A 27,490-nucleotide genomic window follows, 5' to 3' on the forward strand; every position below is an offset into this window, starting at 1 on the left:
GCAAAAGATAGAACAAGAAAATAATTGCCTAACTGCCGTTGTATGATCAACACATACTGAAAATTAAATTAAGGAAATTAGATGCTTTACCATGTAATCTTGAAATACAATTCTGTGTTTTAATACTAGTACAGATTTTTAGAATGAGGTTTAAATCAGAATTGCATTTCTAACACGTGAAGCTGACCCACAATTACACTGTCTTTCCCTTCCTTGGGAGTTCTCAAAAATACGTTGTAGTGGTATTTATTGCAACTTAGACTAATTCTCCTGCTCACAAATGGTGCTGGAGTTGCTTATCCATTTTCAGCAGAGGGTGGTGAAATCTTTTATCAAGTCACAGAGCAATTTCAGCATGAATACCATTTGCATTTGCCTGTACAACCCAAGCACTATGCATTAGTACTGACCTTGAGGGACCAACTCTAACAGGGACAGGGAGATCTGTGTTCATTACAGCCTTTATTTCCTGAGACTAACAATGAGGATGCTGTCTGGGACAGCTACAAAATAGTAAAAATTCTGGCATTAAATTTATATTTTTTTTTAAGGCATGTTATTCTTTGAGAGTTCCAGACTTCTTCATGCATGGAAATTCTGAATAATCTCCCAGCTCTTTGAAACTGTATAAGACGCATATTCTGCTCATTGGTAATTAAGACTAAGAGGGGTTATATTCTTCATCAAGTCCAGGTGCTTTGCAAGCATGAAATATTACTCTTTTTTCAAACTTCTCAAACTCATTATTTTGCTGTTTTGTCCCAATGCTTCTTTCAGAATTCTCTTCCAGAATGGTTTGTTCTAATGGGTATGAATCTACATCTAATAATTTAATGACAATTTCTTCAAGACTAAATTATAATCTACTGATTTCTGCAGCGCATTTATTTGGCTTAAACAGTTCTTTTCACCTGTCTTTTCCTCTGAATGTATTTCTCGATGGCAATCAAATTCTTCCACTGTCTACTGAGCATCTAGAGCTAAGCAAACAAAGTCAATCTGTCTCATCTCATAAGGCAGGCTTTTTATGTTGCCCTTCTCTGCAGTTATTACAATTTTAGGTCATGTTATTGACCAGTGCATGGTCAGCACTGGATACGGTGTTCCAGAGAGGAGCTTGCTGGTGTCTAAACAAAGGCACCGTAACTTCTCTGCATCTGCTGGAGATTCATCCATCACTGGATGGCATTTGCTATTTTCACAGCTCTATTACACTGCTGATTTACAGTCATCCTATCACCGGCTATTACATGCATCCTCCTCCCTCTGCTGATTTCCCAGTTTTCAGATGACTTTCTTCAGGCTATGAAGTGTAACCCGTTCCATAACTGAACAGCTAAGTCTTAAAAACTTGTGGTTGGAGTTTTTCCAACAAGAGTTTGATTACAGCTAGGAAAACACAGCAATTACTCCTTCACCATCTGAACAACAAAATCTCTGTAACATTTCAAAATATCCTCAAATGACAAACCCGTCAACTAAAAACAACAATAAAGTCATGTTACCAAATAAACCTTAATTTAAAGAAGAATGCCATCACCAGACAACAGTAACAGTGAGTTTCCCAGTCTCTGTTCTTATACCAGTGGTCAAAGATTCATCTCCCCTTCCTTATCGCACACACACACACCCCGCCTCCAAACTAGTAAGGTGGGCCTCAAGAGGCCTGCTGCTCTTTTCTGACAGATGTCTGCCCTGAATGGGAATTTCCTTTCAGACACAGACAGTTACTTTCTTCAGCTGTAAAACATGATATGCCTCCCTTATCACTGTGGTTTATTTCCCCCAACTTCTCTTTTGCCACTTACTTCTCTTTTCCAAGCTTTCAGTCACAGCATTCATGATCTGCCTATCTCATTAGCCTTGAAAGAAATATGTGCTCCTTGTAAAGCTACATTTGGCCATTTGAATGACAGAAATCTTAACTTCTTATGCACCTAAGAAGCCATATACTGGATAGCACAATCAGACAATTTTCAGGGGACAAAATTTCACAATTCTGCAACTCTTTGTCAAAGAAAAATAAAAAAAAAGTATGGAACAATGCACGGTATGATAAAACAATTTACTTTTTTTTTTTTTCCTGACACATACAACTGTGCTTCACGGTTAAGTTTATTCGCGTCATTATTTTTCGTCCTTTATTACTCTCCTCAATCTCTCATTCCTCTTTGTAATAGGAAAGAGGTACACTTGTAACCATGTCCAGAAGCTTATGTATTCAGCTGCCAGGTCCCAGACTTTAAATTGTTCCCTGGACAACTTGCAAGCCAGCCTATTTGTAGTTCTTATAGCTCCTCTAACTCCCAAGTTGGCTCTTAAACCTCAGGTGTTCCTTCAGTGCATCTCTGGAACAGAAATGTGTTATCATACAGTAACCTAAATCCCTCATGAGGACAAGCAAAGCACAGTTTCAGGAATGCTCAAACAGGACAAACTATCGCATATCTGATAGCACGCTGTGATTTAAGACCAAATGAATGAGTGGGCTGGGTAGCAAAGCAGTCCCAGCTGTGCAGTGCCTACCCTCGAGGCAACGCTGGGGGAGCCCTGGGTGCCTTAAATTCTCTCTTGGGTTATCCCAGTCTCTTCCTGTCCTCTCACCTGGGTCACTCCAGATGCTGTCAGTCTTAGGAGCCGTTAGAGAAAGCCCAGGTCTTGAATAACCTCTTCAAACTCTCCCAGTGCCTGACTAACTCAACTAGCACTAGTTCTATGCTTGTCTCAAAGGGATCCACACCTCCACAACTTTCCCAGTAGCTGATAGGCTGTTTTCACTCAAGGTTTTTCCTCTGCTCCCATATCCTATAGGGTTACCTAAAGCTCACGTTTACACTGTTGTCAGTGAGGCCCAACCCATGGCAGATGCCACATAGCAGTCAAATGACAGTGAAAATACCACCTTCTGCCTCCACATCTTCCTCTCTCCCTCTGGTTTTCTGTTACCAAAGATAAGGGATTGTTAGCATAAGCACTACATGGTAGGAAAAAAATAAGGATTACACATGCACTGACATTTAAAAGATAGCACATTCTACTTAAGCTGAAGAACCAGAAAAGATGTTCTTCTGAAGTACTTACAGGTTTACTAGCTTAATTTCAAAAAGATGGGAACTGCTGGGGCAGATTTTGAAGGAAGAATGACAAAGAGCTTGGCCGTTCATGGGGCAGAGTCAATTGCAATGAAGTTTTAACAGGCATAAATTAATATAATATATACAGAGAGAAGGCTGCTTTCTTAGACAAAGTTAGGACCGTGGACCAGATCTATTCAGATTAAAGGAAAAGATTTGCAGTATATCTCAATAGGAGCTACAAGTTGAAAGAGGAGTATTTAATTTCCAGAAATTACATTAAAATGATCATTATCAAGACAGAAAGCTACTAAGATATTCTGTTAGTCTCGGGAGAAATCTTGCTTAATGAAAAAACCTGGCTGTATTCTTTGGAATGTCTGAGTGATGCCAAGTTATAGGCTTTTTTTCTCACTTAGAGGAGGGATTATGGTATGGGCAAAACTGAATCGGAGTAACAGAAATGGGATGAAATTTAATAACATAAAATAAATAAATAAACAAACAAACAAATAAATAAATAATAATAATAATAATAATAATAATAATAATAATAATAATAATACCTGTTTTAAAACTAATAAGAAGACCTTTGGAATTGATTGGCACCAGCCAGATACACTCTAGGACACATTGTAAATACAACAAGATACATTGCAGGATAACTAAAATTATGGGGACTGCGATGAACAGGGAACCTTCTTCAGAAGAGGTGATCAACTAATTAAATAAAATGACTGCATGAAAATATTTGTGGGATGCTCCACTTGTAAACTAAAGCTTGTGGTATCAGATGATCTATTTACTGTATGCTCAGAAGGGGACTGTAGTCATGTAGTCTTGTATCTGATTTCTTCTGCACGTAACCTAAATGAATGTAATTTAATTTAAATAAAATTGCACTTAATTAATAGTAAGTTTTATAGCATGGGACAGGAACATTTTTTCTTTTTTGACATTTAAGCTCATTCCTGGACTCAGTAGTTCTCTTTTTCATCAGCATCTGAAGGAAAAGAAATCAGCCACACTGACTTAACACATGGTCGTAAACAAGCCATGGCTGTTAGCATACAAGACAAGTCTTAGGTACTTGCTTACACATCATATTTAAATCAATTGCTACATTTGGGGCATTTGGGGCAAAAGCCCCTTGGATTTGGACTTTTTTTTTTTTTCCTGCCCTCCTTTTTTTTTTTCTTTTTCCCTAGCACAATGCAGCATCCATCACTGTAAGAATAACTTCACCTTGAAAATTCATGCTATTTTAGCAGGGGTAGCAACCAGGAGGCTCTCCAGTGACATGTTTTAACTTTTGTAGCTGTTTTTGGAATGAAATGTTGGGTGGATATTTTGGGGCTCATAGGAGCGAAATTCTATTACAGCTCCTCCATGATTTCTGTAAAATAACAGGAAGACACATTCCAAGTGTTTGTAATATTTTGGATTCATAGTAATGAGTGTAAATAGTAAAATAATAATAGTATCTTCTCATAGGGAGTTGTAGATTTAGTGCCACGTGGAAAGCAGCAAAGAGTTGAACTGCAGATAGAAATAAAGCTCAGTTAGACAACTCCTTCGCACTGCACAAAGCCTAGCTCGAATACACCATTTGTTCCACAACAGAACATAGGCAAAACCAGCAAAACCTTAACCAAAAGCCTTAGGGGGAACATTTGTAATAAAATACCTTTCTTTTTACACAGAAAGCACCAGTTCAAGCAAAGGTTTTCTTATTTGCAGTAACACAGACAGAAGCCTGAGCAAGGAACAGGGTAAATAGGTGTGAATTTGGGAAGGGATTAAAATCCTATCGGTTCACTGCAAAGGTGGCTACAAATTGTGACAATCCATCTGGTTCTTAATGAACAGAGCAACACAATGCAGGAGAAAAGTACTGCAACTACGTTTTTCTACTACTCTAATTGTCCATCATTAGAAACAGACCTAACACAAAACAAAATTTGTTTTCCATTGGCAGGAGGAAAAAAAAAAAAAAAAAAAAGAAAAAAAAAAGAACACCTCGATAACATTTCCTTAGACACACAGAAATATGCATGTTCAGAAACTTCATAAAGTGAATGTAACATGATAACTCAGGACTGTGATTTATTACATTGCTTCAATTGTATGCTTGCCTGTTGTTTTACCTTATCAGGACAAAATCCTGCATAGAATTTATCAAGTTTGATCCTTTCCTTTCCACTTTTGAGGGGATAAAAGCCTTCATTTTCTTTTTTCTTAGGAATGACAACCAAATAGACATCTTTTAAAGGTCATAATGACCCTTAAAAAGTTTTTCATCCTTCATTTTCCACTGAAATAAGCTTTCTCTGCAGGGTGGTAACTGCAAGTGACTCTCCAATCTACCGTTTCTGAGTGCAGCAGAAATAATATATGACAGTAAGATATACAGTTAACTTTCTGTCTTATGACGTCTTTACACAGTTTCAATTTCTCTCACAAGCTATCCTTCACACAGAAACTAAATATGGAGCAAACCCATATGCAGCCCACTATGTTCTCCTTCTTGCTGCACATATGAATGAATAGGTGTGAATTTCTGTAAGTGCTATAAAATGCACATCTGGAATACAACAGCAATAAATCAAAAGACAAAACACCCACAGAAATGAAACTCAATTCATAAGTTTTGCTATAGAATAAAAATGAAAAGAAACTTTGTGTTACATTCATTCTTGCCATAATAGTTAAATTTTTCTCCCACTAATATTAAGATTAAAGTGATAAGACATAATCTTGAAAATCTGCATCCTTTAGCATACACCAAAGTTATTCTTGTTTTATCTGCTATTCTGGCTAAATACAATTCAGAATTCTTTAACTGAAGCAATGTAATTACCCTGAATAATTTTGTAAAGCATTGGTGCATTTTCATCACATATTCTCTTTCTTCTCAAGAAAGGGATGTTGTCTGTATTTTGAAAATTTATTCCAAATATAAAATTTTAGGAAGTCAATCAAATGTCTTTTATGTCTATGACAATGTTTGTTTGTTTTTTTTTCATAAAAATGTGCAAAGGTTTAATAAATGTTATTTTTAATTGCAAGACACACTGCAGATGTATTTAAGGCCTCGTTAAGGCCCTTGAACATTACTATTTAATTTGTCCAGTTATGTGCTTCTACAAACTCATCAGTTAAAGTAAGAATGAAGAACCATTGATTATTCCCATTTTATCAGAAACCAGCTGTGCCAAATTACTGTGTTGATCCACTGGGAAAATTCAGTTTTTAAAAACACTCAAACTGTCCTGTGACATGCCTTTCTATAATCACTCAAGGAGACTTTTAAGACACGACAGACAAATAATACCGAAAAGTCTTTCTAATTTTTAAAAATAGGATATATAAACCCCAAAGTATTTCACACACAGACTTTTATATTCATCAAATATGTGTTTACACCCAAGTCATGCACACATTTCTCTTGGATATACTTAAAATCTATAACTGCGCATGGAGAGAACGTGATGATGAATATAGTTCTTGGATTATCCTAACTAATTATTTCTGAGGATTAGATGGTCATTTCAAACTGCTCTGTATTTTATGAGATGTACAAGACACAGTAAAATAATTTTGCCAGAGAAAATTAAAATTCTGTTTTCATTGGAAACTCAGGGTCTGACATATCCTTAAAAATCAACTAAAGAGTTATTTTCAGTGTAATATTTATATTATTCTGCTTAGAATGATTTCTGGAACAACAAAATGGTGCAATTTGACCATTGATAATTCTTACATGAAAACAAGTACATAGCAGAACATGCACACTCAAAGACTTATTTTCAAAGGTTTAATTAGGGTTGTACTGAAGTGTTCTCAGAGAAATAGCCAGAACACAGTACTTTTCCTGAAGCTATTTATTTTTCACTATATATTATTATATGCACTCAGACTGTTTTTTTCTTCAACACAGTAAACAGCCTTTTCCCCTAGCTGAAAAGAGAAAATGTTGAAAATTGCTGTTAAAAAACAGGATTTGGGGAAAAAAAAAAAAAAAAAAGTTTCATTAAGTTTCATTAATTTTTCAGTACTTGTAGGAAAAAAATAAAAAAATAAAAAATAAAAAAGAAGAAAGAAGAACCATGAAAGTGTGCCTGACTTCCACCCTGATGAAATTCAGGCTAACAGGCTGGAGTGTGCTACAGCTTACTAAGTTCAGCTAAGGAACAAATCAGGACAGCACTGGCAGGAGCCAGCTTTTTAAAAATTGTTGTGTAGACACAGTGGGCTATTATTTCAGAAACATAATCCTGCTTCTCAAGGGGCTTTTCTTTCTCAGAATTTGAGACACGACCCTTTTAATCCAGTGTGAGGAATTTTAGGTTTATGAACTGTTCGGCAGTACGAAATGCAAAACTAAATATTCAGTTTGTCTGGGATTTAAAGTTACACTTTGTACATCACGTACATCAATCACTACAGATTTCTGTTTTAAATTAAGAATGCTAGGTTTTCAAACTTGTGATTTCTGTTAACCAAATTCTATTTATATTGGAGTTACAGAGAATGAAAAAGGAAGCATTGTTTGCAATATTAATTTATTTAAATATTTATTATTAATGTGAAAAATAAATTTTAACAGTTCTCCCTCATTGGTATTTTATGACCTATGCCAGACTAAATGTCAGTAACAGCTGGCATTTGAGAACCTGTCTCATCCATCTCATACGGAAAATGCTACAATAATCATCATTACAGAGGATTATATTAAAGTAATCAAAAATCCAGTTTGCACGCTTTAGGAATCTCAGGGCTCCTCCTTTGCATGCAAACGTGAAGAAAGGCTAGGATTATACTCACAGGTGTAGTCTTTAGGTCCCTGAAGCTTCAGACCCCAGCTTTTAAAACTGATGATTTCAAGTAATGATAAATTAGCTGTACACAGCAAGGGTCGAATTTCTTCTCTCCAAGGAACTCACAAATGGAGAACGTATCAGTGGCTTTCAAACCCAATTACATGTTTCTATCTCTGGAAGTCCCAAAGTTATAGACTGGTGAAAGCTGACTGCTTTTCTGTAGGAAATACTATTGTGGCTCTAAGCATCCTTTCACCACAGTGATGAGAAGATACATCTAGAATGCTGTGCTTAAGGGCCTGTGATAGTAGTTCTACAATACCACTGGCCTCACAGCTCCTGATGTTTAGATTAAAGCTTTAAATATAATCAATGACACCAACGTGGAAGATGATCTCAGATAAAGACAGGCCATGCTGTAAAATAACTAATTTGACAAAATTTACTCTTTAAAATGTATTTAAACATATATATGTATTAATTAACATATAAACTATACTTCAAAGCAATCTTTATACATGCTAATAATCTCACTTTATGCCAAAGGTGAGCAAATACATCTCACATTTGATCTACAGAAGCAAACATGGCTAACGAAATGAATTGCTCTGTTGCCATTGTGCACATGGCTATTCAGCATGGCCCAGAATACAAGAGACAGTCTGTATTTGACAGCAACGGGCAGATCTTTATCGCCATATGCAGGTTTCCTTTGTAACAACGCACTAGACATTGCAGGTTAGGGAATTACTCCAATCTAACTGATTATTCCGGTCTGCGAGCAGCAATGAGGAGGTACTCAGGCTCACCAAGAAAAACATGTACAAGCTGTGCAAAATAAAATAAAAATAAGATTCACATCCAACACTTCCACATTTCTGTTTACAGATCATCCTTTTTAAATATATATATTGTTTTTAAGGTAATAAATTCCAACGTGAACATTAAAACTTGTCCTAGCTCCTGAGGTTCTGACCACGTATCTTCTGCTGGAGAAATTTCTTCAGACACTGCAGGTTAACAAGGCTGTGCAAGTCGTGTTAATGGCACATCTTTCTGCACGCCTGCAGAGCCCGTAAGCTCTGCACCATGGATTCTTAGCTAGAGCATTATTTTATGTCAGCAACAACTGAATTACTTGATGCCATGCCTCCCCTTGGCATTTAGCAGCTTGTAAAGAAAAACAGGCAGTTCATCTTACCCATTAACTGCCAACTAAGCGAGTCATTTTGTCCCCAAAATTGTATTACAAGTTAAATTAAAAACAAAAACAAGAGCTGGTCTGAAATAAAGATCATAGACAAGGAATTATCAAGTAAATAGAAAGGAAAAGAAAAAAAAAAAAGGAAAGAAAGACATGATTCATAGAGAATCATAATATTTGAAAGTCAATTGGAAATATTGTATTTGTGTTATTTTATCTCTTCTGAGATCAAAGACTCTTTAAATCTTTCTGATATATTGTTCTTAAGGTGTTACAAAAAAGAACTTGATGTTGGTTAAATGACTAGTAACTTGGTTGTACTCCACCATGGAAAAGACTCCAGCGTTTTGCTGTTGTTACTCCACCCTTGATCTCTTAACCTTTAATTTGCAGCAGCTAGTCATAGCAGGAAGGCAGTATTATTTATATTACTACTAATAATTAGTGCCTAATTACTAGAACTAATACAAAAACTGCTAGAAAAGTGACTGATATAAATACAGGATATAGAGCTCATGAATGCTGATTTGAAACACAAATATATAAATGACAGAAAGATTTCAATTTTGAATTCCAAATATTGCCACAACTGAGAGCTCACTGGGGACTTATGACATTACTAGTTATATCTCCACTGTGACAGAGAAGTTATACAAATACTAACGGGCCAAAAAAGATTGTGTATGCTGCTTTAGTTAGCAAATGTTTTCATAACGTTTTCCTCAAACTATTACTGAATGCTGTGAAGAATACAAGAGAAAAAGATTCTATACATTTTCATATACATGTTTCTACACATAATAAACACTGACAAGGGAGTGAAAATTAATGGAGGTTGTGTATTTTGATGCTCAAAGTCATTTCAGTTGAGCAGGGGCATGGAAACATGGTACACATGGTGCTCTCATGCACATGCATTAGTCAAAGAATGGAACAGTTGTGGTGCTCTCATATGAAAAGTGACGAGACATGAAAAGAGGTATAAAGCGTTGCGTGCTAAAGGTTTTTGCATCTGTAGATTAAGGTTTTGAAAAATGTCCAAATATACTCAGATGTCAACATTCCCAAGAATAGCAGGTGCTCACCACTTCCAAAGAAATTACTCAAGAGTCATGAAAGCATGCCTAGACAGAAGAGTATCTGCTTTGAGTCATTATGTCCTCCTGGAAATGTAAAGTATAACCCCACCCCACCCCAAAAAAAAAAAAAAAAAAAAAAAAAAAAGTCTTTCATTACTCTGCAAGCAACCCACTAGTTTTAGGAAAAAATAAAAAATAAATAAAAATAAAAACCCTAAAGTACCAGATGCTGCTTACTTCTTAGTCACAGTAATATTGCAACATCCGCTGATTTCCTGCTTAAAAACAAACAAGCAAACAAAACAAGCCACCTGTCCACCAATAACTATGTTATGAACTACAGCCTAATGACCTGCAATGCTATTTCTGCATGTAGCTAATAAGTCAAGAAAAAGTAGTTAAGCTCTGCGGAGCCACGTGCATCTGCATCGCTGTTCCTGCTGTCCAGCCCTTTTCACTTGGACCGTGTGCTTCCCCGGCACAATTTTCACAACAGAAGAGTTAGGGCAGACAGAAGCCCAGCCACAGAGGCCGAAACAGGCCGGAGCAGTTCCAAGCAGGATGACAACCAGAATATTAAAATGCGGTGATAGATGCTTTTTGCAGACAAACATAATGGTGCAACCAAATATCCCCCCATTTACTGGGGACTTCCTTAGAAAACCCTTTCATGTATAACTCTTCCGTTCCCTGCTTAAATGGAATCGTCAACATTGTCACTTTTCTTTTCCTCAAACAAGCTGTAATAAGAAAAATAGGTTGTTTGGGGGATCCTAAGGTTTTTCAGTAATCTTGGATTCACTGGAATTGCTAAATACACAAACCTTCTGAAAGCTGACCATACAAAATACTTTTTCCTGGGAATCTAGTCAGAGATAGTTTGCATTCAACAGCTTACACTCTTGTCTTCCCTGACGATTTTCAGTGGAGACTAAATGAATCTTGATTAATCTTTTTTGAGCTTCATATTCAGCAACATAGAATATAATGACGTGAGTTACAGAATGACTCTAGGGTAGGGCTTACTTACTAATGACACCTTTTATGAATGGGATATAAGGGGGGAATTGCTTTTTGTTCTTCATGTGTGAGCAGTGATTTGATAGGCGAAGATCAGAATATTCAGCTTTCACTCATGTCTTTGTAAATGTTAATGCTAAGCTATGAACGCTGGAAAAGAATAACTTACAGTACTGCAAAATTCTTATTATTTTACAGGAGAATGACAAACATTTATTATCTTCCATTTATGTTGAATTTTTTTAAGTAAAATGTGGTATTATATCATTATCCAAATTTATACTTTATTATAGCATTGGTATTAATGTCAACCAGTCAGAGTTAAATTTCATTCATGGGTTGATAATCACCTGAAAACATGAGAAGCTTAATATGGCAACTTCCCCTCAGGAAGAAAACAAAATATGATATTTTCTTGGTACAATACTGATAAAGATCCAATATCTACAAACCACAGGCATAGAACCTGACAGTCAAGTTAAAAAATGTTTTTGTGTGTGTGTATGTTCATAGCTGTTCAATGAATGGCCTGTAGACAACCAAAATTTATTCTTACAATAACTTGAAAACTGATAAAGAATTGTTACTGCTCATGACAAACGGGGATTAACCTAACTTACATTCTTTAGTGGCCTTTCCTATCTCCCATTCATGCAAAAAATTTGCAACTATTCCTAAGATGAATGTTTTACAAATGACTATAACAGTACTCCCTACTTTGTCTTGAAATATAGTGTTATTGTTTATTCCATTTTTTTTCCAAAAAAAAAAAAAAAATCTCAACCAAAACCATGCTACCTAAGATGTTGCTAAGAAATAAACACTGTGATTTTAAAATACCAGCAAACCAAATGGGTGGGCTTTTTTTCACAAATCATTCATAGGCAGCTTCGGAGAGAATTGTGTTCTCTCAGCTTTCTGAAGGACTACAAATGTTACCTTTGTTCTTTTGAATTTTGCTTGAGAAATCGTTAGTATTCCCAATTAACAAATTTGGTTTGAGATTTTCTGGAAGATGATAATTACCACAAGTGATGCTGCATGTCTGAAATTTGAAAGATCTGAAAGATGGCTCAAATTTTGCTCATGTTATTATTTTTTAACATGAGTTGTTGGCCTGAAATTTCTCATTTCATTTCAGTGCATCATCCCAATCCTTAGTTACTCAGTCATCTGCTACTATTTGCCACATGAAGCTTGTCTCATTTCAAGAACAGTGAAAACCTGTGCTGTCACGACAAAGTACTTTATAGAAATGTCACATCTGTAAAACACTTAGCATGCTCATTACAGAATTTTGAATTTCAGAAATTAATTAAGCAAGTGACTGAAGCTGTCACCCAGTCCAGAGCAACAGCAGCTAGTTCAGCTTACATTTCCCTTTTTTTTTTCCAAGTGTCAGTAAAATGTATTACCACAACATTATGTAATATCTTTGTTTGCAGAAACAATTGATGAGATTTAGATGTATCTCCCACCTCCCAGAAAAAAATATACCACAAAACAACTAGCCAGAGGAAAATGTCACCAAATTATTTAACAACAAAAAGACTCTATTTCAGGGAAAAAGTGGACAAGTTACATATACATATATGTATGTAGTGAGGGGAAAACTCAGTGTACCCAGGTGATCCCTGCATACCCTGCTTCTCTATAAATTCTTTCAAACACCAACCTATCCTGCACAGATTTAAAGAGGAAAATGATTCCTGAACATAACTAAATCAGAAAAAAAGGCATGAACAATTGCAGAAGCATGGAATAAATATGCATTTATTGCCAAGTATATGATTATATTAATGTTCAAATTAGGTTACGTAGGCATGAACCAATGTATCGATAGCTGAGCTCTCCAATACCACCTCACAAACTTAAATACCAATCCTAAGAACATTTTCACACTCAAAAATCTGACAATTATAGCTCGTGTCACTGAAAATATATGAAATATGATAACAAAGTATTTATGATGCATCCTACCCAGCCTAATGGGCTTTATAAGTGCACTGCATAAGTGGTCACTAACTCACTCAAGCAGTTCCTTGCCCCTTGGCCTCCAGGCCACCAGACACACCGGTTACATTTTAAAACTAACTAAGAAGCTTTATTAATTAGCAAATTAACTTTTGTTTTAGGAAAAGAAGAAACAATATAAACCCCAATAATAATGCAGGGCACATTATGTCACACATGCTGTGGTGGCAGCAGAAAAGGAGGTGAAAACCTCTTTTTCCAACCCCAATGCAGGGAATGGAGCTACACAAACCAGAGCGAGATTGATCAGCGGAGATTGCCTTTATTAAAGCAAGTGATACAGTTTGAAGAAAAGATTCACTTTCAGGCAGACAACCCCTCAAGCCTGAAAGCACATCATGGTGTGCCTGTGTGGCAGGAAGGTTTGATTTCCTTATTTTAAACCAAACTCGATACAGACCGACGTCAGAGGGAAGTGGATCAGAGTACAGCCTTGGGGGTCTTGGGGAAGAGGGCTGGGGAGCTGTTTGTTTGCCTGAAAGCAACAGTCCACAGGCATAATTAAAAAAATATATCTCAAGACTATTTTTGTTATATTTATACATTATTTGCCATCAGAAAAATAATTAATGTCTACTTTACACATTAATTGCAAAGGCAGTCAATTCACTCTAATCAGCCTGAGGTGAAGGGAGCACAAATTAAGCTGAGGTTTTTTTTTCCCCACTTTGTTTCAACTTAATTGTCCTCCTCTGACAAAACCCCAGTGAATAACCTTACAATCTCCGGCACTATTTTAATCAAATTGCTTGCTGGTGCCTGTGACAAGGTAGTAGATAGTCTGGGCTGGAACCCACAAAGCGCCCCCTGCTCAAAGCAGTTATTTCCTTTCTTACCTCGTTAAAAGATGTGTTCCTGGGCTTTTCACTTTTTATTCCAAAAGAGGGAAAGGAGCAGGGCAGTAAAGATACTGCTTTATGTTCCTTACAGGTGTTGCTATGTTCAGCAACCAGTAATTGCTTCATACAGCCTGCTTCTTGATGGTACCTGGGTGTGCATGCTTGTCAAAGCATGACAGGCAGAGTGAGCAGCAGTGACAATCAGTACAGAAGATGGTATGGTGCCCAAATCCCAGTGAAAGCGCTGGCAATATAAAAGATAACCCCCAGGGAACTAGGGATGCAGTTGCTTTCAAAAATCCTGATTGCTTTCTTTCCGTGTCTAAACATCTTTGAAATGCCATCTTCATCGCTGGGAAAGTGAGAATCAAACAAGAATTCACAACCTGAGTTCTGAACTCCAAATCCCTGCAAAGTGACTAGAGGGAGTGAAGCACTTTGAACTAGGATGCACAGTAGTTGTATTTAATTACGAAGCAAAATAACTTTTCTTTTTGTTGTTGTTGTTTTTGTTGCTGTTATTGTTTTGCTTTGTTTTTAATTAAAATAGTAATGCAGGCTGTCCTATTGCTGAACTCAATTACGTATGACAGGGTATGTTCAAAACATGCTCTTCAAGCTCTGCCACTCCAAGTCTAGGCTGGAACACCTGATCTGCAAGTATCAGACAGCTGTAAACAGGAAATAAATTACCATCTGAGCACCATGCTATTAACTATGCTTCAGAAAAGCTAAGACTCATTTCAATACCTACAAAACAGTTGAAAATCTAAGGACAATTTAAAAGGTAAGGAAATTTTCAATCAAAATGAAGTGTAGATCGGGGAGAGCAGGACATTTATTTTGTTTCTTAGTTACGTTATTCCTCATTCAGAATTTTGGTTGAATGTTTTATCAAGCGATTTTGGTATCACGTAAAATTCTCTGCTAAAAAGGCAGAGTTTACAATGCCATACTGTGACAGACAGCCCGCTAGCTGGGTTAAATCTGTTATTGACTAGAGGTGATTTTCAAATCTGTATGCGCCCATTGCAATGTCACAGAACCTGTCCCCACATTTCCTTTCGAAGCTTTTGTTCTTCCTATTACTAATTAAAAATAAAGAACAGAACCAGTATGATCGTGTATGACAGACAAAAGTTCACTTCTCTGCTCTAACAGCTATTTAATTGTCTATGAAAATTATTTATTTCTTCATGCACTGGTAAAAAGCTTCAGCGGGAGAGAATGAAGGTGGTAGGTAGGCCAGTGGCCAGACAGTGGTGTGGTGTGTTGGAGAAGTGGCGATACCTAACCCCGGTACTCCCAGGCATTGTACGAGCATCTCCTGCGGCCGTGGCTCTCCCAGGAAGTTTCTTCCCTCACAGTAAGTTTAAGAGTTCCCAGGTTCACAATATAGGACACACAACCTGTTGTAGAGACAAAAGAACTTTTCCCCTGCAGTTCTACTTTTGAAACACTCAAACTCATTAGACTGTCTTTACGTATGCATACATTGCTGAAGTATGCATCCTGCCATGCGGAAAAACAAAACATGCCAAAGTTCAGGGGCTTCCATCTTTATGATCATGTGCCTGGAGAAGTCATAAAATCATGCTTTATATTTTCCTATCCATTTTAACAGAAAGTGCCCTGGAAGTAGTTCATAAAACTAAAAAGTAACCCTCCCCTGAAAACCAGTCTTGATACTAGAAAACCCAGAGATCAAGTTATTCTTTATTTTTAACTGCACACCACAAACGTATTTTGGTATGAAAACACTAGCTATTTATAGAAAAAAATAATTGAATGTAAATGCTCATAACAGATCACTGGACATTAGTGATCTTTGTTTTAATTTTAATGGGAATGCATTCTGTTTGAAGTACAGAAATGGAAACAGTAAGGCAGAAGACACGTGTTGTATTAGCAGCTGGTTTTAGAATACATTTTCTAATGTCACATAATGAAGTCAGTGATCCAAGAAAGCCAGGAAAATCACAGGGTAAAAGGAATGAAAATGATGATATTTATTAAGCCTCTTTTCAAGTTTTTCTAATAAGAATACTGTCACTAATCAGTCATTCATAACAAATATTCATTAATTTTCATCCTTCTCAAAGCACTGAGCGAAAGCAAGGTATTTTTAGAGCTGATGAAGTTGAGGTGTTGAGCAATGAGCTCACACGATTGACAAGTACTAAAACAGGAAAGAAACTAATTTTTTTTTACACCTTACACCTGTGCTTTATCCATCTGTATGAAGTTCTCTTTACAAAACACTGATCAGGCAGCATGCCTACAGCTTAAATACATCATCAAGTGACAGAGATGTATCCACATTACCTTGTTTGCTCACTATAGCAAATATTTGCTTTAATTTCCAAGCTCTGCATTGCTGTAAAATAATTTATAAATCTATTAAGTATAAAACCTCAAAATTGTATAATTTGGCTCATGCAAAATTAATTTGACATGCTACAGAAAAAGGGAAGGACTTAACATGGCTGTGACACACACCAGAAATTTATAAAAACAAACTGGTTCTGCCTTCTCCTGTACACACAGCTACAGAGCTTGATAATGAATCTGTTTTGGAAAGATTTCATTAAGACTTTGTCTTTTTTTTTTTTTTTTTCTCTTTTCTCTTTTTTTACTTATAGAGGTCAGGCCATGAGCTCTGAAGAGTGCACCGCAAGGCATTCCTGGAGGTAACAGAAACGTGAGCTCACCTGGGGTTTATATATATATTATATATATATATATATGTATATATATGTATATATATATATAATATAATATATTAAATATATATATATATATTATACTGGGAGGATGGTGTGTGATGTTAAGAAACAGGAGTCAAAAATCATATAAACCAAAACTGGATCTACGTGCTAAGCCCCGTCTAGACCCAGCAGCAACACAGGAAGGGTCCTCCATAGTGAATTTTCCAGGTTTCTTGAAGTCTACTTTTTGCTATAAATGAATGCAGTAAGAGGGCTATGCAGAGATGTCTGAAGTTTCATGAGACTTCCTACTTACGATATTACATTTCTTAGCTACAGACAAGATAATATATGTATCTGCAGAAAATCAGAATGGTTAGTAAGAGCCACCTCCCAGATAAAACCTCACTATCTCACCTCTTTTCTCTGGTTTTATAGCATAATTCCTGCCAAGGCAGCTTCCAGGAACACCTAATTCTACGATTCTGAAATCTGAAGTATATTTTCCCTGACAATTAGATTAGGGAAATGGAGGAGGCAGAAACTGCGGGCCATCACTATCACTTGAAACTTGAGGGTTAGCTCTTGCAGCCACAGCATCAGTTTGTTTAGCACTTCAAGAGATTGAGCTTGATGGTACTGGGTTTTAAATGACCCTATTTGCTTTTAGAGAAAGACAAAGTATGGAAACTATCAGACTGAGTTCATTGACGTACATGTAGTACATGAGCAGTTCTCATGTTACTCATTTTGGATGCAAAGTAATAGGGACTGAGAAATGTTACGTATACCTTCTTTTCCCCTCCATTTTTCCTAGCCCAAACAGAAGCATCTTTCCCCGGACACTTGACACTGACAGTGACAGTCATTACTTTTAATGCTGAAATAAATATCATCTCCCAAACCTGCAAGATACCTACTTAGTAAAGGAAGTCTCTGCAATTTTCATCTTGAGGTTTCCTCACCATTTGTAGAAATCTATGCTATATTGCAGTGGCAAAAGCTTCCTATCGACACCTGTAGGTTTCAAAATGCAAATTAGGAGCTCTATCTCTCTGCAGTATCACAACAGCAAAATAAAACACCAGCAGGACACCAGATGTGAAAAAGACGGGATTTGGCTCGTCCAGAAGGATTTGGGTCCCATCCAAGGGTGAGGGAAAATGGAAGCTTCTATGAGTTTTTAAATTCTGTTTTACATGAAGTGGCCCATTCACTGCTCTTATTTTCTTCTCACCTAAACAAAAGGAGGTTGCTTAAATGGATATGCAGTTCAGCCAAAGAAGATTAACAATAGGAGATTTATACCACAGCGCTGAGGAAGATTTTTCCTCACAAGAGAAGTGTATTCCCTTCGTTTTCCTTAGTGCTGGGATAGACTCACATTTAAGGGACATATAACTGTCTGTGTGACTGTATGTTAGAACACACTGAATAAATGTGTCATTTACAGAAGATCATAGTTGCTTTCTAGCTGCTTGGACGAGTGAAAATGTTACCAAGAATTATTCAACATATGCACGTTTTAGACCTGCACATAATTGCTTACATGGCAGTAGGACAGAACTTACAACTTCATAAACACATGAAAGTTACTGTCATAGCTTTTCCATTTACCATATTCTCTTTCAGCAGATAGAAAATGGTGAAATTACCTTTCTCATCCGTGGCAAACTGTGAATATGAGCTCTAGAAGCCACCACATGCTGAGGAGAAAATACAGCCCAGGTGCCCCTGGTTATTACTAGTTGTCATGTGTATTTTTTTTTTTTTATTATTATTCTAAGAGGCCTGTAAGACTTCATTATCTGATTTTACAGCAGTACTTTACTGATAACAAGTAAAATTCAAGTAAAGGAAGCGTGGAGAAATGAAATGGTACGTGCTGGGAGGCAGCAGGCTGACCAGCCCAAGAGCAAAATTCTCTACAGCAGACAGGCCAGGTTGGAGCTGTGGCCAACTCAACTCAAAAACTGTAAATCAAAACAAAACCTGTGCTCTGGGAGCAATCCACAAATTGCATGAATTTTTATGAATGTGTGGGAACACACGTCTTTTCTTTTTTCTGATACCTACCCACGTTAACTCCATCTGTGACATCCTAGTATTATTTTTCATCCTGAAGCTTTCTTTGCTTTATTCTTCCTTCTCTTTTTTTTTTTTTCTAATGTTCTCCTTATTTTTGTCCCCAAGTAAGGCTTTCTACATCCTCTTCTCCTTGCTTTTGTCCCATCTCACCCAATTTGCTCCACCTCCATTTCCATTTCTATCTGCTTCTCTGATCTTAGATTATTTGTACTGCACTGACTACAACCTGACATTTCTTATTGTCTTTTCCATGTCTGTCCATATTATTTTTAAGCACTTTTCTAAAATACATGATAACAGAAAGGAATGGGAGCTTTACAAAGTGATGTTTCAAAATTGAAGACACAGTGGCCTAGAGACACTAAAAAAAATATTTAAACTTGATAATAGAGAAGGCTCTGTAGCTGTGATGTTCACATCTTTATTACAGTTTCTTTTCCCCTGAAACGTTTCTGCAAAGAAATAGCATGATAGGATAAAGTACCCATCATTAAGCCTCAGTATGTGTGAATATGGAGGTAAGCCAAAACAGAAATAGACAGCTTATATGGATTTTGGCAAGACAATATTTAGCATTTAATGCATTAAGTGGTAATTTGCATTGTATTTATTTAGCTGAACATTTATGGTACATTTAAATGTGAGAATAATAAGTAAAAAGAGTTACAAAAACTGCAATCAAACTGTATGCTGCTCTAAGCCTAGAAATTATTAAAATGAGATCTAATGTGAGTATTATTTGATTTTTTTTCTTATTACAAAGGATTCTAATGATAATATCCCTAGGGTTTTCAACGTGTTATTTGTAGATGCAATTTTTCCCTCCCAATAGAAAACTGGACCTCTAAGGCAGCTTTCTTAAGAAATCTCATATATATATATGTTTGGTACAACAGTCTACATATAAGCCTGCTTTTCTCATTCACCTTTTGCAAACCCTCATACGCAGTCTAAAAATTTCTGCAGATCACCTGTTGAAACACAGTGCAACATACACAGAAACCATAGATCAGGTTCTGACACAGAATAAACTCTTGTGATTTTAGCACATTCATATTTTTGGTGTCATTTTGGGGCTTTTAGGGGTTTTATCTGTGGTCCGGAGACAGTAATTCACCTTCAGATTTGTTCCATCCCCCTCCTCCCCAACATGTTTCTAGTTATATTAATTGCCAAATACTTACATGTTGTTTGTCTTATCCTTGTATCATTATCTTCAAGGGACAGCTGTTGAACAGCTGCAGAGGTGCACTATCTTTTGTACATGTGGGGAAGTAAGTTTGTATTTCTGCCTGGGATTCCAGTCCTTCTCTGTAGGATACCCAAACATATTTATCTTTCTGCGAGATAACGTTTGCCATTTAATATATTAGCGGATAATCCATGCTGTATTTGTTTAGTTGCGCTCCTCAGAACGTTAAAACCCAGGAACATTTATTCTGCAATGTTCTAAATTGGTTTCAGAAGCTGACAGCAGAATTTCCTTGAGATTTTGACTGCAGCTGCTTCTCTGTTTTGCCTTATGGAGCTTATTGTACGTTACAGTCAGTACAGCCATTTTTAGCCATACGTTTACTTGAATGCAAATGCCCAAACTTGTCCGTGTGTAGTTTTTTAACTATCTGATGTTAGAGCCAGCAGAGACAAGAGGAAAAGCTGTGCCAATATGCACATCGGCACTGCATTTCTCTGGAGAGGAAGAGAGAAGACTGCAGCTTGCTGCAATCCCAGCTCGGCCTTGCTGCTGCCAGGGGTACCTCCATCGCTGGAGCCTAGGGACGGAGCTGTTGCTGTCACAATGCAGCAGAATGCATGCTGCTTGCAAGGGTGTGATGTATGTACGAATTCAGGCAGCCAAAACCTTGTGTTATTTTGTCCACAAGACATATGCGTGGCCTCCGTGGCAATGTTTGCCCCAGCAAACAGCTGTGGTACTTCAGCCCCTGACTTCAGGTGTTATACCCTCCTGCAATCCTAGTGACTATCGAGTTTGTTAGGGACAAAAATTGAATACTATAACAAAAATTCACTCCGTACTTGAAATAAAGCTAATGATTGCACTTAGTTTTACAGCGGAAAGAAGAAAAGAGTATAATTAAGAGCCATACATTGCAGGGGATGAGTGGATCACGCCTGTTAGTGCCTGCAGTGAGTACACAGTCGGTTTGTTGTTACTGTTGTTTTTAATTGTATTCTTGCTTTCTTAAAATGCAAGCAAAACTTTAAATTAAAATATTTACTTTTCATATGCAGTGTCACCTGCCGCCTTCATCTGTTAAAGCTGATACCTTCAAGGTGATATATCTAGTTCATCTTTGGGCAAAAAAAAAGCACACAAAAAGAACAAACCATTTCAAAACACTGCTCTCACAGAAAGCACAAGCACCATCTGACACAGCCTGGAAAGCACCGTGGGGCACAAGAGGCACCAAGGCCCCCATCTGGTGTAACTTGTTTTGTCAGCAAGCAGAGAGCGCTCACCCATGCATATGTTACTGCTTATGTTGTTTAACTGGTCAATGATGTTAATTACAATTAAATGTTCATTGCAGAACTTTATAGCTTGTACGGGTACAGGAACATAGATGTGATTAACTAAGTACAGACTAAATGGAAATATTTCTGAAGCTAATGTTTCTGAAAACTATTAAAGGAATTCAGTCAAGTTATATTTCCTGTAACTAACTGGCAACAGGGAAACAGATAATGCAACCACATCTCTAAGGAGTACATTAGAGGGAACCTACGAATATCCTTATCCAGCCGCGTAGTTTATGTGTGGATATTCACAGTAATAATCTCTGCTCAAAAAGCTTTTGCATCGTATCTCCCAGCATCTGTAGTCTTACTGAAAATAAATAAATAAATAAAATAGCATTATCCTGTATGTGTTTATTTAATATATATTTTTTTCAATTTTTAGAAGGGTCAAAAGCCAGCTCACACTCTCTGGAGCTGATAGGCAACTGCTGCCAATGTAAGCAAGCATTCACCCCTAACACTAAGGGGGTGACAAGCCAGAGCTGACGCTGCCCACACTCTGGCAGCTGTGGCTCTGTGTCTTCCAACGTTCCCTACAAAAATAGAAGTGTAGAAATAATTTCCTGAAGTTCTGCTGGGCAGAAGGAAACTCTTTTGGATTAGTGAGCAATGGATAACAACGTAGAACACATCTTGTTTTGAAAAACTCCGTTTTGCTAAGTCACTTACTGTGGTGACCACTTTCAGCCCCTGTTTTAAAGCTGTTTTTTGTATATCATGGGTTCCTTCACAGGTCTGGTTTTGAGTTTGGCAACTAATATAGGTTCGTGGAACCTCTTCTCTAAACATTATGGAAATTTTATTAAAAAAAAATAATAAAAATCTCCTTGACGAATGTTGCAAGTCTGTTTGCCTTCAAACAAGGTGATAAAACAGTTGACACCTCAACTTCTAGTTCTCATCTCTTTCTCCTTAGAAACAGGACAAGGTTGGATTTATGTAATTTAGCCCCACACCATGAGCTAAGAACACAAAAACTTACATCAGAAGTGTTACAAGTGCAAAATCAAGCACTCAAGTGTTAGCAAGTGTTAGCAGCCAATACAGTCTGAAATTATCACACTACATGACCAAAATTATTTGATTTCAGCCATTCCTACAGTTAACTTCAAAACACACCGCCACATTCACTATCAACTATTGCTTTCTTACATTATGTGGAGCCTCCTGCCCTACAACAGAAATGCATTTTGTTCAAATCCTGCCCTGAGCACAAAGCTCTTCATTCCCAAACAGGCACTTCACTGGCGTTCGCCCCCATCTCCTACCACTCTCAATATATTCATGAATATTCCCTCACAAAACCCTCCCAAGCTGAAATGAAGTAATCTCCCTATTTTACCACAGAACTTAAGTGCAGAATTTCAAACATACCTGCTAATGAGCACTCAACTTAAAATATGCTAAGGCTGATATTGCACAGCACTTTGCCTTTGACACTTTGACACCACGTGCTCAGCACCTCATTTCCCAATCACTTCAGACAGCTGAACACGGTCAAAACTTCCATATACCAAGGACACAGGTGGCTCTTGCTGGATATTCATACGACGTAAAGTACAAAAGCAGTAGTGTCTTGTGTAACTTTTGGCTAAAATAATTCACCAGCCACAGACAGGAACCCTCTCTTAAAATCTTGGACAAAATCCTGAGTAGAATTCAATTTCCTTTCCTGAGAAAATATGTTTACACTTCACACCTCCCCTACCTCACTCACAACATCCTTCCCACAAAATGAAAGTAACAAATGAGAAAAGCTTCATTAAGTCTGGCAATGTGCAAGACTACAACGTGCAAGACATCTGGGGAGGAGAAATCAACGTCTGTGCATGTGAGCTGTAGGTATACATCACGCACAGACACACACTCCATAAGTAAAAAAGCAGGCTAACTTAACCAACATCAAACAGTCTTGGCTGTTAACAGGATTGGGTATGGCCTGTAGGCATTCAGATCTTTCAAAATTAAGCTGCCAATATATTTAAACATTAAGTTAGGTGCCAATATTAAGGTCTCACTTTTGAAAATTTTAGAACAGACATCATTTTTTTTTTTCATTTTTTTTTTTAAGTATGAGATACGTATATTAAAATACTGGAATACAAAATATTACCATGCTCAGAAAAGTGCCTACATGACAAACCACAAAACAGTAATTTAATAGGGAGGCTAATACATAAAAAAGACAAAGGAAAAAAACACCCTTAAAGTTTCCGAAGATGCAACATATTCATATCAGTAAACCATGTCAAACACTCAGGAATACAAACAAGAGCTTGGCTTGGTGTAGTCAACAAATTTCCGTTCCAATTAAAATATTTTGGTTAGAGGTCTGATTTTCTGTTGAAGTCAGTGTAATCCCTGTTGGAAAAGCAGTTTGCTTATTCTCCGCTCCTTATGCTCAGACAAACGAGCCGTGCCAGCAGAAAGCACCATATATTCTCATTCTGTGGGGTAAGATCAGCCAAGAGGTGGTGCTGTACAGTTTCTGTGTCTGAAGAGTTCTATAGGCATAACCGTAAGTTTATAAAACTTAAAGAGACTGTAAGAATGTAAGTGGTTATTTTTTCAGCGGGTAAAAAAGGCAGTGAGTTTCAAATATCCTTCTATTAATATAATTTTTCATTTAAAATCTGTTGATGTGAATCCCTGAGCGTTTGGGTTTGGGTTTGTAGATTTGCTGTCAAATAATAATACAAATAATAATGATCGATGTAAAGCTGAAGTAGAGTTAATGAGAGGCCTTTTTTTCTTGGCCTTCTTCTAGGCTTGTCTACACTAACAGTTTGCATCTCCAAAGAGCTGATTACCAACTGATTCAAAGTAGACGTGTTTTCAAGTGGCAGTCTGGACACCTTCCAAACACATCAGTTCTGTAGTTTAGAAACACTCAGCCCGAGGCCAACTGTAAACTTGGACCACATTTCGTGTGTGTCTGTGTGTTGCCTTACCTATGAAAGTGAATTAGCTAGCTCAGATTGACTGGCAATGAGCAAACTTAGAGCAAAAAAAAAAGTTTCTAGCAGTAGAACAACTTAATTTCAAAAAACGAATTAAGCAAGTCCCCCCCTGTTATTTTGTTGTATTTTTCAAAATGCTAAAGGTGAGAAAGAGAAATGTTGCTAGTAATTCAAAAGGTCTCGTCCTTAAAGAAAAGCTGCTCATCACCTACTATGGCCACAATCCAACGCGGCAACTGGCTTCTTAGCTGTCTTTAGCCATGCAGCAGTCACAGACACCACCACACCATCCCTTCCTTCCCTCCAGCTTCACACATACTGAGGGCAAGATCAAAGGCTGAGACAAGGTCACGCTGTACCAGACAATAAGTAAAATCTGTTTGATGCTTTTCACATGTTGCTTACCAACCACAATGGGAGAAGGCTGCTCGTACCGCTTTACAGATGCAAATGTAAATAAAACTTATAAACATACAATTTCGCTGCAGTCTGTTAAAATAAAGGCAGTTCTTAAAAGGCAAGGATGCCACTCATGGACACAAACTTCTGCAGATTTTCTGTTTCAGTTTCAGTTTTCAGTTTCATTTGCAGTAAATCATACCACTTCTAAAAGAAAAGGACAAAGAGGTGTTTTTTTTTGGTCCTTATTTTACTTCAAATCTCTCCAAACCCCTCAAGCGGAGAAACAAAACACATAGTTACTTTGGTAATGTCTCAGTATATTTTAAAATGTACTTTTTAAACAACACTGAAATGCTAGTAAACACATTTATTCACACCTACTCTCCTAGTATCCCGTTATTTGACACTATAAGCTTATAGATACGTACACAGATACCACCTCCTTTACTGAGAAAGCGTAACACAAGGCTAGAATATCCCTGCCAGACAGACATAGTCCTAAACATCCCTAGCGAAGAAGATTACAACTTCCACGTGGGTCATATGCTAACATCTCTTCAGCCTAGTAAATTCTGCCTTTATCTATTGAAGCCTTTGCAACAAATTAAAATGATTTTTCCTGTCCTTTCTTTAATCACCTTCCAATAATCCATATTTCTACTTAAGCAGCTGTTTATAAAAAATAGTTATAGCTCTTCTCAACCTCCTCCTTTCTAGATTAGACTGTCACAGTTCCTGCAGGCCATGTTTTTTACATCTTTTATTTCCTATTATCATCTCCAGATTTCCTCCATTTTTTCTATATCTCCACCAAAAGGGTCATGTTTCAGCAGAGCTTCAGCAAGGCATGTTCACATTGGTGAGCATAGCAATGAGGGCACTGACATGCAAGAAACCTCAGGAAAACAAAACATAGGTAAACAGTATGAAAAACCATACACAGAGGTAACACAACTCAAGAGAACAGCAATTCTATCAGGATGATATCATCACACAGATGATAAATTAACTGAATGGACTTCATCATTTTTTTCTGAGTTTGAGTGGTTCTGATTAATCCAGTATCAGAGTAATTCCGATGGTTTTATACTTGAAACCCTGCATATATAGAGGCAGTGATTTATTGTCAGTGAAGAAAGAAACGAATGGCATGGCAATAGCTTATTAGAAAGCCTGTCTTTTAGACAATTTTGCACTGCTTGAATACAAAAACTGATGTAAAAACAATGCAAGAAATGTGTGGCCATTACTAGAAAAGATTTTTGGAACTTTGTAACATCATACTATAATAAATGGGTGAACTATTTTTTCTTTTAATTTTTTTGATTACTTGCATTTTGTTCATGTTTTGGAAAAAAAAAAAAGAAAAAAAAAAAGAAAAAAAGAGTGTCTCCCTTTCTTACCCTCTGTATATATACACACTCCCTGAGTCCAGGCTAGTGCAAGTAACTCTTAAAAGAAGACAGGTTTTAGCAGTTCTTTTGTAAGATATTTTTCTGTGCTTCCACTCATGCAATGCTCTAATTCATATCAGAACTTGTCTTCTACATAAATGACCTTACAGAAGATGGCTAGATAATAAGACTATCAGGTAATAAGAAAAATAAAATAAAAGGAGAATTCAGATGGACATGAACATAATGTACATGCATTATAGAGCCTTAAACTCCCATTTATATTCTCATTGAGAAACAAAGTGGCCTCAATTCTCTCTGGCTTAATTGCTTTCATCCTGGAGGAAAATCATTGATAGGATGATTTAAATTTTGCAGCTTTTGTCTGGACATTGCAGGTAAAAAAGAAAAGACTTCAAGCCTTCCATACCAGGCAGAGTAGCACACCTATTTTCTATTCCTTCACAAATACTGAATTCAATTCAAAGAATCAGAGTAATTTCAGTGAAAGGTGAGAGTTTTGTTCTGAAGCCTAACTAGCTAAGGACTGAAGGACAGGGATCTAAGGGCAGAAGAGTAACTACACTAATTACACAGAGACAGTTTAAAAAGAAAGCAAGATGTGTTGCATCAGCCATGAATTGCCCCAGGTGATCAAATTCATGGAGCTTTATGAGTGCTGTCGCTGTTCATGTGTTCAGCTTGGTTTGCTGACACAATCCAAATGGTTAGTAGAAAAAGGCACCAAGGATACCCCTTAAAAAAAAAAAAAAAAAAAGGCGGGTTTGGGTAAAGAGGGTGCTGTAGTCAACCGGCAGCCGAGATCTTCAGGCAGGTTGCAGAGAAGTGAGGGAGGTGGGATGGTGCATTCAAGGTCCTCTGGACCAACTGACTGAAAGGCAGCCTTTGATAACTGCAAAAGTTTCACTGACTTAAAAATTATTTTATTTTTTGCAAATTTATTACAAGTTACAGCTATGTTGTGATTTCATAAGTGTTTTTGAAAAGCTTAATATATTGAAGCTTTTTATTTCCACTGAATTTTTTTCCATAATTATTAACACCATTCAAATATTCTTCCTACTAGACACAACATAACTGTTAAAATCATTGCATGTGCTGCAAAATAAAGAAAAAATGTTTACTTTAGTTCATGTTACAATAGGTTTTTCTTCAGTTTCCCACCAGTTAGCTTTTTATCCTCTGGGCAGTAATCCTGATTATTAGATGATACCATCACTCAGAATATCAGCTAGATATTCTAATAATACTGCTAGTGTTCGCTTTGCCAACTCTTTCACTCTTTCTTTTTTAGGATCAATAG

The 27,490-nt window shown here is 36.9% G+C and overlaps 1 protein-coding gene and 1 long non-coding RNA gene across 11 annotated transcripts in view; one reads left to right on the plus strand and one right to left on the minus strand.

Moving 5' to 3' along the window:
- LRP1B (LDL receptor related protein 1B) overlaps positions 1-27,490 on the minus strand; it is a 681,046-nt gene that overhangs the window by 266,622 nt on the left and 386,934 nt on the right. The gene's annotated exons all lie outside the window — the stretch shown is intronic.
- Positions 20,578-21,912, plus strand: LOC136791044 (uncharacterized). Its single transcript, XR_010832148.1, has 3 exons — positions 20,578-20,822; positions 20,935-21,017; positions 21,123-21,912. It is a non-coding gene; the product is annotated as an uncharacterized lncRNA (long non-coding RNA).

The sequence above is a fragment of the Anser cygnoides genome, chromosome 6, assembly GCF_040182565.1.
Source record: "Anser cygnoides isolate HZ-2024a breed goose chromosome 6, Taihu_goose_T2T_genome, whole genome shotgun sequence".
Taxonomy (NCBI): Eukaryota; Metazoa; Chordata; class Aves; order Anseriformes; family Anatidae; genus Anser; species Anser cygnoides.